Source organism: Macaca mulatta, chromosome 3 (genome assembly GCF_049350105.2).
Source record: "Macaca mulatta isolate MMU2019108-1 chromosome 3, T2T-MMU8v2.0, whole genome shotgun sequence".
Taxonomy (NCBI): domain Eukaryota; kingdom Metazoa; phylum Chordata; class Mammalia; order Primates; family Cercopithecidae; genus Macaca; species Macaca mulatta.
In genome coordinates, this window is record NC_133408.1 from 139,105,119 (window position 1) to 139,117,050 (window position 11,932).

General features: G+C 36.3%; 1 long non-coding RNA gene across 1 annotated transcript in view; it reads right to left on the bottom strand.

Moving 5' to 3' along the window:
* The window catches only part of LOC144339900 (uncharacterized), a 123,987-nt gene extending 112,286 nt beyond the window's left edge, over window positions 1-11,701 (bottom strand). The window contains exon 1 of the long non-coding RNA XR_013415476.1: window positions 11,458-11,701. This is a non-coding gene — a long non-coding RNA (uncharacterized LOC144339900). The remainder of the gene's footprint in view (window positions 1-11,457) is intronic.
* Between the last annotated feature and the right edge of the window lie 231 nt (window positions 11,702-11,932).

Here is an 11,932-nt window from a genome sequence, read left to right on the forward strand (position 1 = left end):
AGTAAAAGTCAAAAAGCAAAGCAAAGGAATGTTAAACACAAAATTTATGATTTAATTTCCTCGAGCTGAAGGGAAAGGTAATGAAATTCAGAATGATATAGGATAGTGCAAAGATAGAAATGATAATCATTTCTAAAACCAAATGTTGGACAGAGGGTGCATTTGAATCATCATTCCTTACATCTTATACATATTTTATGTTTAAAATGTACTCCATATTTGGAAACATGGTTTTATTTTGTCTTATTTATTTATTTATTGAGATGGAGTCTTGTTCTGTTGCCCAGACTGGAGTGCCATGGTACAATCTCAGCTCACTACAACCTCTGTCTCCCAGATTCAAGCAATTCTCCTGCTTCAACCTCCCAAGTAGCTGGGACTACAGGTGTGCACCACTACACTGAGCTAATTTTTGTATTTTTAGTAGAAACGGGTTTCACCATGTTTACCAGGCTGGTCTCGAACTCCTGACCTCAAGTGATCTGTCCACCTGAGCCTTCCAAAGTGCTGGGATTATAGGCATGAGCAACCGCGCCTGGCTAAAACACAACCAATAATAGCATGGGATATCCCCAAAGCATTTGTAACAAAGTGATTTACAAAATATCTATAAAATATCTCAGAACAAACTTAAATAGATTAGGTTATTTATCTAATTATTTTTGCCCATTTTTCTGACAACATATTAGGAACAGAAGGAAAAAACTATCTGAAGCCCCAACTCTTGAAAGTCTGTGTCATTTCTACTCTATTTCTTACCCTAAGAATGGTAAGAGCTGGGCATTGTGGTATGTGCCTTTAGTCCTAGCTACTCCGGAGGCTGAGGCAGGAGGATCACTTGAGCCCAGAACTTTGAGGCCACTGTAAGCTATGATCATGCCACTGCACTCCAGCTCAGGCAACAGCGAGACCTGATCTCAACAAACAAAAGAAAATAAAAGAATGGTAGACAAGACAAGAGAACATGAACAGGTATGAGAGGAGCATAGAACAAGAATGAGTTTTATCAGGCATTTATTTTCATGTTGGTTGCACAGATAGTGTTCCTATCACTTGATCAGTTGACATGCTCAGCGAATCAGTGTTCTGATTATTCTTTTTACTAGTTAATTAAGATTAAACCTCAATTAATTAGAATATCCTCTCTACTTCTAATAGAAATCTACAGATGACAGAAGAGGTTGATGCTAGAAATTTAAGATGACCAAGAGTCAGCACAGATGTGGTCCAACCTCTCAAAAATCATATAGTCCTTTGGAGCTAAAACCTCCATGGAGATGTTCTATTTCTGCCCCTTGTTTTGCAGTGGTTGCACTGAACCTGAATCTGCTATTTCAGAACAGAGCTAGTACTCTGTTCTTCAAAGGCTTCTACTTCTCTGGCATATACCATGATTATTGATCCTCATAAAAAGCTTCAAAGCACGCTGATGACAGAATGGCCAGAGAGACATTCCTCTGCTTTTCATTTAAGAGCAGGAAAGTTCACTGGCTGGTATATTTTAGAAGACACTTTACAATGGCAAAATAAAAGGATCGTCTACTTTATCAAAGTTTAATGTACTCACGAGAACCAATAAATAATGGAATAGCAATAGTTTCCCATGGAGAGAACTGCAATTTCGATTCAGCATGAGAATAAATAATTACTATTGTAAACAAATCATTTTTTAAAGACATAGAATGATGTTCAACCAAACACACTTAGAGCTGAATTCTGAACCATATAAACGTTTCAGAGTGCTTATGATCAACAGTGAGTTCTAATGTAAAACTAAAGGATGTCAACAGGTAGAAATTAATGAAGATCACATAGATTTTAGCTGCTTTATTAATGCATGGTTCTTCAGAGTTAAAAAAAACACACAATGAATTATATGGGTCATTTTCCATGATTTATGATTCATGTAATGGCTGCTGTAGTTGAACCTATTGACTTGGCTAGAATTTAGTATGATTGTAGCTTTGCAGCAGCATTAAAAGCAATTGCTCATGTCTTAGGAATGTTGTATTATAAAACAAGTGAACATATTTTTAGAACATAATGCTTCATTTCAATGTCACTTGAAAATCCAGCTTATAAAAACCACAAGTCTGGAAGTTGAAGGGAAATATCACGTTGAGTTTCTTAGAAAATTACAGGAGAGTAAAATACTATTATAATATGAATATTTTATTGACATTAATATGCTTGCTCTTGTGACAAGTAACGTTTATTGGCATGGCCTCAATTCCTGCCAGCAAATTTCAAGCAAACATATAATTTACTCAGAATCTGGACCAACAGCACCTAAGATAGAAGCAAACAACTTTGTATCTATTAGACATACATTATATGAAATCATAGAAACTATACATTTTCCACTGTTTGGGGTAATTCTTTTAGCTAATTCACATCTTTCAGATAATTTAGAAAATTCTGTATTTTTTCATAGAAATTTCACAGGTTTAGAAGTTGAGAGACTTAGAATCTTGTGTCAGATCTGCTGCTATTTGAGTAAGTCACTTTACCTCCTTTGGCCTGCCTCAATCTTCTACAAACTGGAAATAATAAATTTATTCTTAGTTTCCTAAACTAGCTGTTCATCAGCATTGCCATATTTAAGGAATTTCTTAAGGATCCTGATTCTCAAATTATAATCAGTTTTGGGTAAGTCCTAGAGATCTACCTATTTTAAAATAAATAAATAAAAATAAAATTTAAAAAACCTCCCCAGGTGAGGATTCATAAACAGATTTGTAAGTGAATAAGCTACATGATTTCAAAGGTACTTTTTAGCTCTGTCATTCAGAAAATATATACTTGTTGATGAAGTTTACAATTCAAAGCACACTCGTTTTAGAATTGTAAAAGATTCCGGTTGCATTCTTATATACCAACAACAGTCAAGCTGAGATCCAAATCATGAACAAACTCCCATTCACAATTACCACAAAAAGAATAAAATACCTAGGAATACAGCTAACAGGGGAAGTGAAAGAGCTCTACAGGGAGAACTAGAAACCACTACGCAAAAAAATCAGAGATGACACAAACAAATGGATAAACATTGTATGCTCATGGATGGGAAGAATCAATATCATGAAAGGGGCCACGCTGCCCAAAGCAATTTATAGATTCAATGCTATTCCCATTAAACTACCACTGACATTCTTCGCAGAACTACAAAAATCTATTTTAAAATTCATATGGAGCCAAATGAGCCTGAATAGCCAGGGCAGTCTAAAGTCAAGGCAGTCTTAAGCAAAAAGAACAAAGCCATTGGGAGCCCTAGGTGTTAGGCTCAAATGTCAGTTTTCTAGGAGCTGCTGCAAGGGTGGAATGGTCCATCTGTCTCAGAACTTGGTGGACAGCTTTATAGTTTTTTGATACCTTTTCAAGATAGATACTTGAGTTACATTCCTGGGGCTTTTCTCTTGCAGGCATGATGGACCTACCTCCTGGTGTGAGGCCTCCTATGGGTCCCCCAGTGGGGATTTCCCCTGGAAGACAGACTCCAAATGGCATATCTCTTCTGGGAATGCAGCCTCCTCCCCCTGGGATGCGAGGCCTTCTTTGACCCTTGGTCATAGAGTATGGAAGTAGCTCCGGAGAGATGTGGGCTCAATTCCTCAGGGCCACATTACCACAGACCTATTTGTTTGTTATGCTGCTCTTCACAAAGCCTCTCTAGATTGTCTGGTTTTCCTTTCAGAGCCCTCTCCCCAGAGAATGTGCCCATCAAGGCCCTAGACTCATTTTGGCCCTCCTAGCTTCCTGCCTATTTCCTGTAAGGCTATACATAGTCCTTTTATTTCCCTGTGGCCTATGAAACTGGTTTATAATAAACTCTTAGAAGAATATATTTAAAAAAAGATGAAGGCATCATACTATCCATCCTCAAACTGTACTACAGGGCTACAGTAACCAAAACAGCATGGTACTGATACAAGAACAGATACATAGAACAATGGAATAGAATAGAGAGCCCAGAAATAAGACCACTTACCTAGAACTATCTGATCTTTGACAAAAATGACAAAAATGCAATAAGGAAAAGGATACACTGTTTAATAAATGGTGCTAGGATAACTGGCTAGCCATATGCAGAAAATTGAAACTGGACCCCTCCCTTACAAAATATACAAAAATTAACTCATGATGGATTAAAGACTTATACAAAAAACCTCAAACTGTAAAAACCCTGGAAGATAATCTAGGCAATTACCATTCAGGACACAAGCATTGGCAAAGATTTCATGACAAACACCAAAAGCAATTGCAACAAAAGCAAAAATTGACAAATGGGATCTAAATAAACTAAAGAGCTTCTGCACAGCAAAAGAAACCATCGACAGAGTAAACAGACAACCTACAGACTGTGCAAAAATTTTTGTAAAGTATACATCTGACAAACAGCTAATATCTAGCATCTATAAATAACTTAAATTGACGAGAAAAAAACAAACAATGCCATTAAAAAGTGGGCAAATGACATGAACAGACACTTCTCAAAAGAAGACATACATGCGACCAACAATCATGTGAAATAAAAGCTCAACATCACTGATCACTAGAGAAATGCAAATCAAAACCACAATGAGATACCACCTCACACCAAGCAGGATGGCTATTATTAAAAAGTCAAAAAATAATATGCTGGCAAGGTTGTGGAGAAAAAGGAATGCATATACACTGTCGGTGGGAGTGTAAATTATTTCAACCATTGTAGAAGACAGTGTGGCAATTTCTCAAAGACCTAAAGACAGAACTACCATTTGACTCAGCAATCCCATTACTGGGTATATACCCAAAAGAATATAAATCATTCTATTATGAAAACACATGTATGTTCATTGCAGCACTATTCACAATAGCAAAGATATGGAATAAACCCAAATGCCCACCAATGATAGAATGAATAAAGAAAATGTGATACATATGCACCATGGAATACTATGCAGCCATGAAAAAGAATGAGAGTATGTCCTTTGCAGGGACATGGGTGGAGCTGGAGGCCGTTATCCTTAGCAAACTAATGCAGGAACAGAAAACCAAATACCGCATGTTCTCACTCATAAGTGGGAACTACATGATGAGAACACACAGACCCATAGAGGGAAACAACATACACTAGAGCCTTTTGGAGGGTAGAGGGTGGGAGGAGAGAACGGATCAGGAAAATTAACTAATGGGTACTAGTTACCTGAAGAAATAATCTGTACAACAAACCCCCATGACACACATTTACCTGTGTAACATTTTACACAAGTACCCTCTAACCTAAAAGTTAAAAAAAATACTCTCGTTGAGGGCCAGGTGTGGTGGCTTATGCTTGTAATTCCAGCACTTTGGGAGGCCACAGCAGGCAGATCACTTGAGGTCAGGAGTTCGAGACCAGCCCGGTCAACATGGTGAAACCAAGTCTCTACTAAAAATACAAAAAAGAAAAAAAAAATTAGCCAGGTATGGTAGCATATGCCTGTAGTCCCAGCTACTCAGGAGGCTGAGGCAGGAGAATCACTTGAACCTGGGAGGCAGAGGTAGCAGTGAGCCAAGATCCAAGATCACGCTACTGCACTCCAGCCTAAGTGACAGAGCAAGACTTTGTCTCAAAAAAAAAAAAAAAACTCTGGTTGCAATTAAATTAAGTTTAACCTTAAATTAATCTTAACATTGAAACTATGCAAAACAATGTCTTAAAAATATAAGGATTTTCTATGAAAATGTTCAGGATCATTATTATGAACACAAACATCACGATAGGTACACACATAGGCCAACGCAGATATGCTCGTGACATGAAAGATTTAATCCACATGTGAACTAAAGAAATTAAATCATGTTTCACATACTACTTATGGGACAGTCTCATTTTACAAGGAAAAATTTTATTTTAATGAGACATTATACTTTTTTTTTTTTTTTTTGAGAGACAAGGTCTCACTGTTCCTCATGCTAGAGTACAGTGGAGTGATCCTAGCTCACTGCAGCCTCAACTTCTCAGGATTAAGTGATCCTCCCACCTCAGCCTCCTGAGTAGCTAGGACTATAAATGCAAACCACCAGGGCCAGCTAATTCTTTTTATTTTTTGTGAATTGGGGTCTGGGTACATTGCCCAGACTGGTCTCAAACTCCCAGGCTCAAGCGAGGCTCTCACCTCATCCTCCCAAAGTGCTGGGATTATAGGCCTGAACCACCGTGCCCAGCCTAAGACGTAAGATAATTAATGACCATGTGACCACGTAGTTTTATTAAAGTGGCATTCCCATGTCTCCTGGTTCCCCTTTACCCAAACCCATACAAATTAACCACAAAACCTGTCTTCAGGTTTTTAAGCTGATTGATTTTCTGTGTGGCGTTATCTTCCACAACCTGATAGAATATTGGAAATTATTTAAGAAAGTAATTTGAGAATAACTAATAATAAACCCTTCTCACTGATGGCACTGACAGTAATTAGGCCACTGAGCCAATTGTGTCTTCAGACTAGTCCTAGTTGCATTATCAAGAGCAACTTTCTATTAACAACAGCCACGAAATATTCATTGACTTCTTCTAAAAGCAGCGTCATATCATTCACATATATTTTATAGGAAAGTTAAAAAATAACTTTCACTTCGTCAAAATAATTACCAATCTGCCAGGCTCGTGCCTGCCAACTCTGGTTCTTATTGGATTTTTAGATGTGACTCATGTATCCATAACTGTGAGTCCACATTAATGTTCTGCCAGAGCCTGGCATCAGCCTCTGCATAGACAATCACAAGCCAATAGACAGGGAATGGAAACAGCACTCTATTGATCTTGGCTTATTTATTCATAAACTAGGAAAGCAGTGGAACAGCTATGCTGGAAGCCTACTTTCTCTTCATGTAACACATTGGCCTAAGAGATCTATAGAGCTTTTTAAAAACAAAGAAGGCAGCAAGATTTAAAATAATAAAAGCAGTAAGTCTTACTTTTGTAATTTCCCTTGCTGATTTTCTTACAGTCCTCCCTAAAATGTTAATTCTATATTTTATAACATTTAGTTACAATTTTATTTATACTTGGTTCCTCTCTGAGTATTGTGTAAAGAGAATGGGTATTGTCTGAAACCAAAATTTATCAGAGAAGTGGCATCTTCAGAGTCTATCATGTTGGTGGTGGCAGTGTGACTGTGTGAGAAACCCTCAAGGGTAGGTGAAACTGAAGGAAAAGTGTCATATTTGGATGCTTTTCAGGAGATTCTCAATGCAGTGCGAAAACCTTGAAAATGCTGGTTTGCTTTCTTTTAAAAAGAAAAAAATATTTATTTAGGCAATAGGTATTTTTAAAAGTGAGAGAAACTATCAGAGAACTGTAGCAGAAAAGCAAGTTAAAAATAAAGGAAACAGAAAAGGAACTGATAGAGCTGATTTGATACTAGAAAGATCACCCAGGAGGCAGCGTGGAGAATGGATTGGAGATGGATGAAAATTCAGCCAGAGGCTTTGTGACTAAGTTACATTTGCATGAAGTCAATGATAGTGGGGGTGGAAAGGATGGATTGGATTAGAGGGATTTTAAGGGGGTATCAGTCATTGCTACCTGGGGCAGGAGGAGGAGGAACAGGAGGAGGAAATTTTGGTGAGATGACCAGTTCATGTTAAAGCAAAGTTTGAATTGCCTACGGCAAATCCTTGTGAAAATATTTACTTAATGGGCAATTGTAGATGTGCTCAGATATCTCTGTCTCATATATACATAAGACAGATTGTGGTGTCATTAACGTAGGTAAATGGAGTGATTGACATATTTACCAAGAAAAAGATAAACTGTAAATGGTCTGCTAGAATTGACAATAGTAAATGTTGACAACAATAATTGGAGACCTTGGTAAATGATACAGCAATCTGATGCTTAGAGGAAAAATTGAATATCAGAGTTGAAGAGTAAATTATAAGTAAGGAATTGGAGACAACAAATTGAAGCCAAGTTTTTAGAAAATTTGTTGGAAAAAGGAGAGTGACAGAAAAGTAGGATCAACAGCAATTTGATTCAGAAACCTTGCATACATTTATAGACTGAAGGGAAAATCATAGAGAAGCTACGTTTGAAGAGAGAAGAGAAAAAGAATAAAATATCAGATGATATTGGAGATAAAAAAGAAATGGCATTCAAGCTCAGAAGCATACATGAAGCTTAGGCAGGAGGGTAGATGCCCCCCTGAGTGTGGGAGAGCTGAAAGACAAGAATGGAAAGCGATGCCAGGAAGTGATTTCGGAGATGAGAAGAGGGGCAGAAAGTCAATGCTATTACGCAAAGATCAAGATTTTTTAAAATAAATTTTTAACTTGTATTATTGAAATGATACATATTTATAGTAAAAATATTTTAATACAGAACATTTTAAAAGAAAAATACAACATTCTTGATATAAATAGAATTGCCCCTTGCCCTTGCCTCCTCTTGCAAGTGGGCCCACATTGGAATGTTTTATAATCTTTCATGCACTGGGAAAGTCACAAATATCACTAATATGCTTTAGGTTTCAGCTCAGTCATTTCTATGTTCCTTTTATCCTGAACTGTTTATGCTAACTCCCCAATGTTTGTCAAATAGTCATCATCCACATCACCGAATTTTTTCATATTTTCCAAACATTTCCCCTATTTTCTTTCACAGACTTGAGTTACATTGAAAGCAAGAGCCACATTCCACTCATCTTCAGAATTCCACAACACAAATTCAGAGCTTTAGACATTGTAGACCAGCACCGTGAAACAGAACCTTTTGTGATGATGGAAATGCTTCTCTATGCTATCCAGTACAGCAGCTACTAGCTACTGTGGTTATCACCCATTTGAAAGGTGAAACTCAAGAACTGAACTCTTAATTAAAATTAAAAATGTGGACTGGACCTACTGTATTGAACAGTGCAGTTGTACACAATTAGTATAGTGGTTCAAAGAATTATTTTTTAGTTGGCTTTTTGGATGGCTGTATTTTTATTCCTTTTTAAAATATGTATTTGTTTTTCAAGGCTTATTGTAAATTAGAAGGAGCAAATTGGAGGAGAAATGACAAAAGAAACAGAAAAATGTTAACTCAGACAAAGGAATTAAAAAAAACTCAGTCTTAATTAGAAGATGGTCAAACAAATCTCTTAACTGATGTTCCCAATGATGGTTTCAAGTTATCTAAGGAATGGGTGAGTACCAGGAAATTTGTGTAATTTCAATCAAATTTAATTTTTACAGTAATGCCAAGAAACATATCATTGTCCCTATATCACAGACTAAAACAAAAAAACAAAAACAAATAAAACCCTTGAGATTCAGAACTATTTTAACAACTTTCCCAAAAGGTGCTAAAAGGTAAAACTGGAATCCTGACCCACCAATGCCAAAGCCTATTTTTGCTCTCAGTATGATGCTCAAATTATATTCATCACACCATACTCTAAACACACACACACACTCACACACAATGTTTTAGAACAAACTTCTATAAAATATTTAAAATATAAGCAAATCCTTCTAGTGAGTAAAGGGATAAATTCTTAACTCATTAGAAAATAATTATCTTCCAAGTGACTTATGGCCTAATGATTCTGGACAGACAAGATACCATTTTTACTTTCATAAGTCAATACAGCTATCGTAAATTTTAAAACTCTAAAAATGTTCTTATATGGCATGCATTACATTGTTTAAATATATCATTTCCCCAAATAAATTTGCTACATTTTCTTTTCTAGGAGAAAATGAAATCGGTGAATTGCAAAGATATTAAGAAAATTTTTCATTACCTCCAAAGAATAAAATTATAAAACTTATTCTTACCTTTTTGTTTCCTGTAAATGTGTGGTATATTCCCCTTGTCCCTCGTGACAAACTTCTCTATGATTTCTTCAATGATTAAGGCCCCAAATGATACATTAAAAATATATACATTTGTTTTATATTTTCAAAGTATTCTTAATCTTCAATTAAGAACTACACTGAAACTCTGTTGACAATGTCAATATGAAGACTGAAAGAGATGTGATGGCTTTAAGACTGGTGCCTATGGGCAAAAGAATATACTTACTGCTTCCAAATGTCTATAAATAAATTATGGTTTCTTAAAGGCCCATGAAATGAAACTTTATTTGTTGTCATTCGTTATCTAATTTCTTAATTTCTTTGTTAGGAATGGAATCCATTTAATGATTTAAATATTTTCAAACATCTTACAACATATTTTTATACTAGAATTCTTATTTGTTTTCAAATGCCTTTCTCATCCTTTTTACTTTCATTTCATGTTTTCCTTCTGAATTATAATTGTGCATTCTATTCTGGATGAAATACTCATATTTCCTCTAAAATATGTCTGGTAAACAAAACCATGTAAAAGTGTACATAAGAGGGAACCTCAGATCTCTTTCATCTGTGATTTTTAAAGTTATCCTTGGCTTTACTAAACCATGGGTTGCTATGGCTGTTGTCATCGCAGTTAAATATAGACTCTAATTTAGATAATCATAGGATAAAACCCAAAGTGACGTACTGTTTCAAATAAAACACTGATACCCCTTCATATACACAATGATGGGAGAGACATACTGTATTTAACATTCAACCAGTTGTCTGGGTATTGAACTCTGTTATTTCGGTAGTTAGTATAAACATAACCAGAGAGAAGCAAATCAGAAGGAAAGCAACAAAAATTTCTGCATTTTTGTGTTTCCTGAAGCAAAAAGGCCTTATTAGGAAAAAACAAAACACTTCCACTAAATGCACCAACATATTCAGGAACGTGTATTGTGGCCTCTATCTGAGAGAATCACGTTGTTGGATTTACCATCTTTTATCCCAGCCCAACAGGTTTGATTCAATTCACATTTATTGAATGTTGTCTTTAGATAAAAGGTGTGTGTAAATGATTCATTATAATAAGGTGTTCTATACACTACTATAGGCCTCATTCTTTCTTCAGTGATAAAGAATAAAAAAAATATATAGTGAGAGAATCCAAAACACCATGGTCTTAAAGCAATCTTTTTCAGATGGAAAAACCTCTAAGTGACTGCCCACACCACCTGGTAACTCCATACTGACAGACAACACAATAATTAGGAGTAAACAAGTCATATAAAACTACAGTTTACATAGGCTTTATCTTTGCAATTATATTAGGCAGCATTTTTACAGTAGGTGTTAACTAAAAGACTGGAAAAGTAAGGTGTTGTGTATAATCCCAAATAACTGACCAAAGGCAAAATCTAACCTTTATGTTTTCACAAAACAGCTTTCTGGCCCACTAGGTATTGAGCCTCTAGGTAATCTTAAACTGAGTCATTACCAGCTCCTATTCACCACGTGCTCTTAATTAAGCCTGAGGAATACACAAGTGTGAATTCAAAGCAACTCAACTGACGGTATTCGGTACCCGACTATAGACTGTAGGTGCACTAAAATATAAACGAATAGTGGATGGTGTATGTCCCCTGTGCAGAACCCCCTTACCTGCTTGTGCATTTCTCTTCCAGCTGCTTTGAGATTTGACTGTTAGCGTCCAGCAGCTAGTCGCCTCTTCCTTGAAAGGCTGCCCTTTAATGAATATTGACTGGCACAGGGGTACCAAAGACTGCCTCCTTGCTTTTGGATGGACTAATCCCGTGATGGACTAACCCCGTGACGGACTAACCCCGTGGTGCAACTTGTGCTCCTAAGTGTCTCCATGCAATCAGAGTTAAGAGCGTCTCCAGCTGAGACTACACTCTCGATCAGCATTTTTTCTTAGCCCTTTCCTGTTTTTCTCACCTCTGTTGATCTGAGATCACGTTCCAAATAAATCACGTTTACTAAATCCTGTTTTCTATGTATTTGAGTCAGTTTCCTTATCTTTAAAATGGAAATAATATCCCGTACTCCAATGTATAGTGGCAGTGTTTTATTTAGAAAATGGAAGAGTTGAAAAAATGTTATTTCTCTTGTCCAC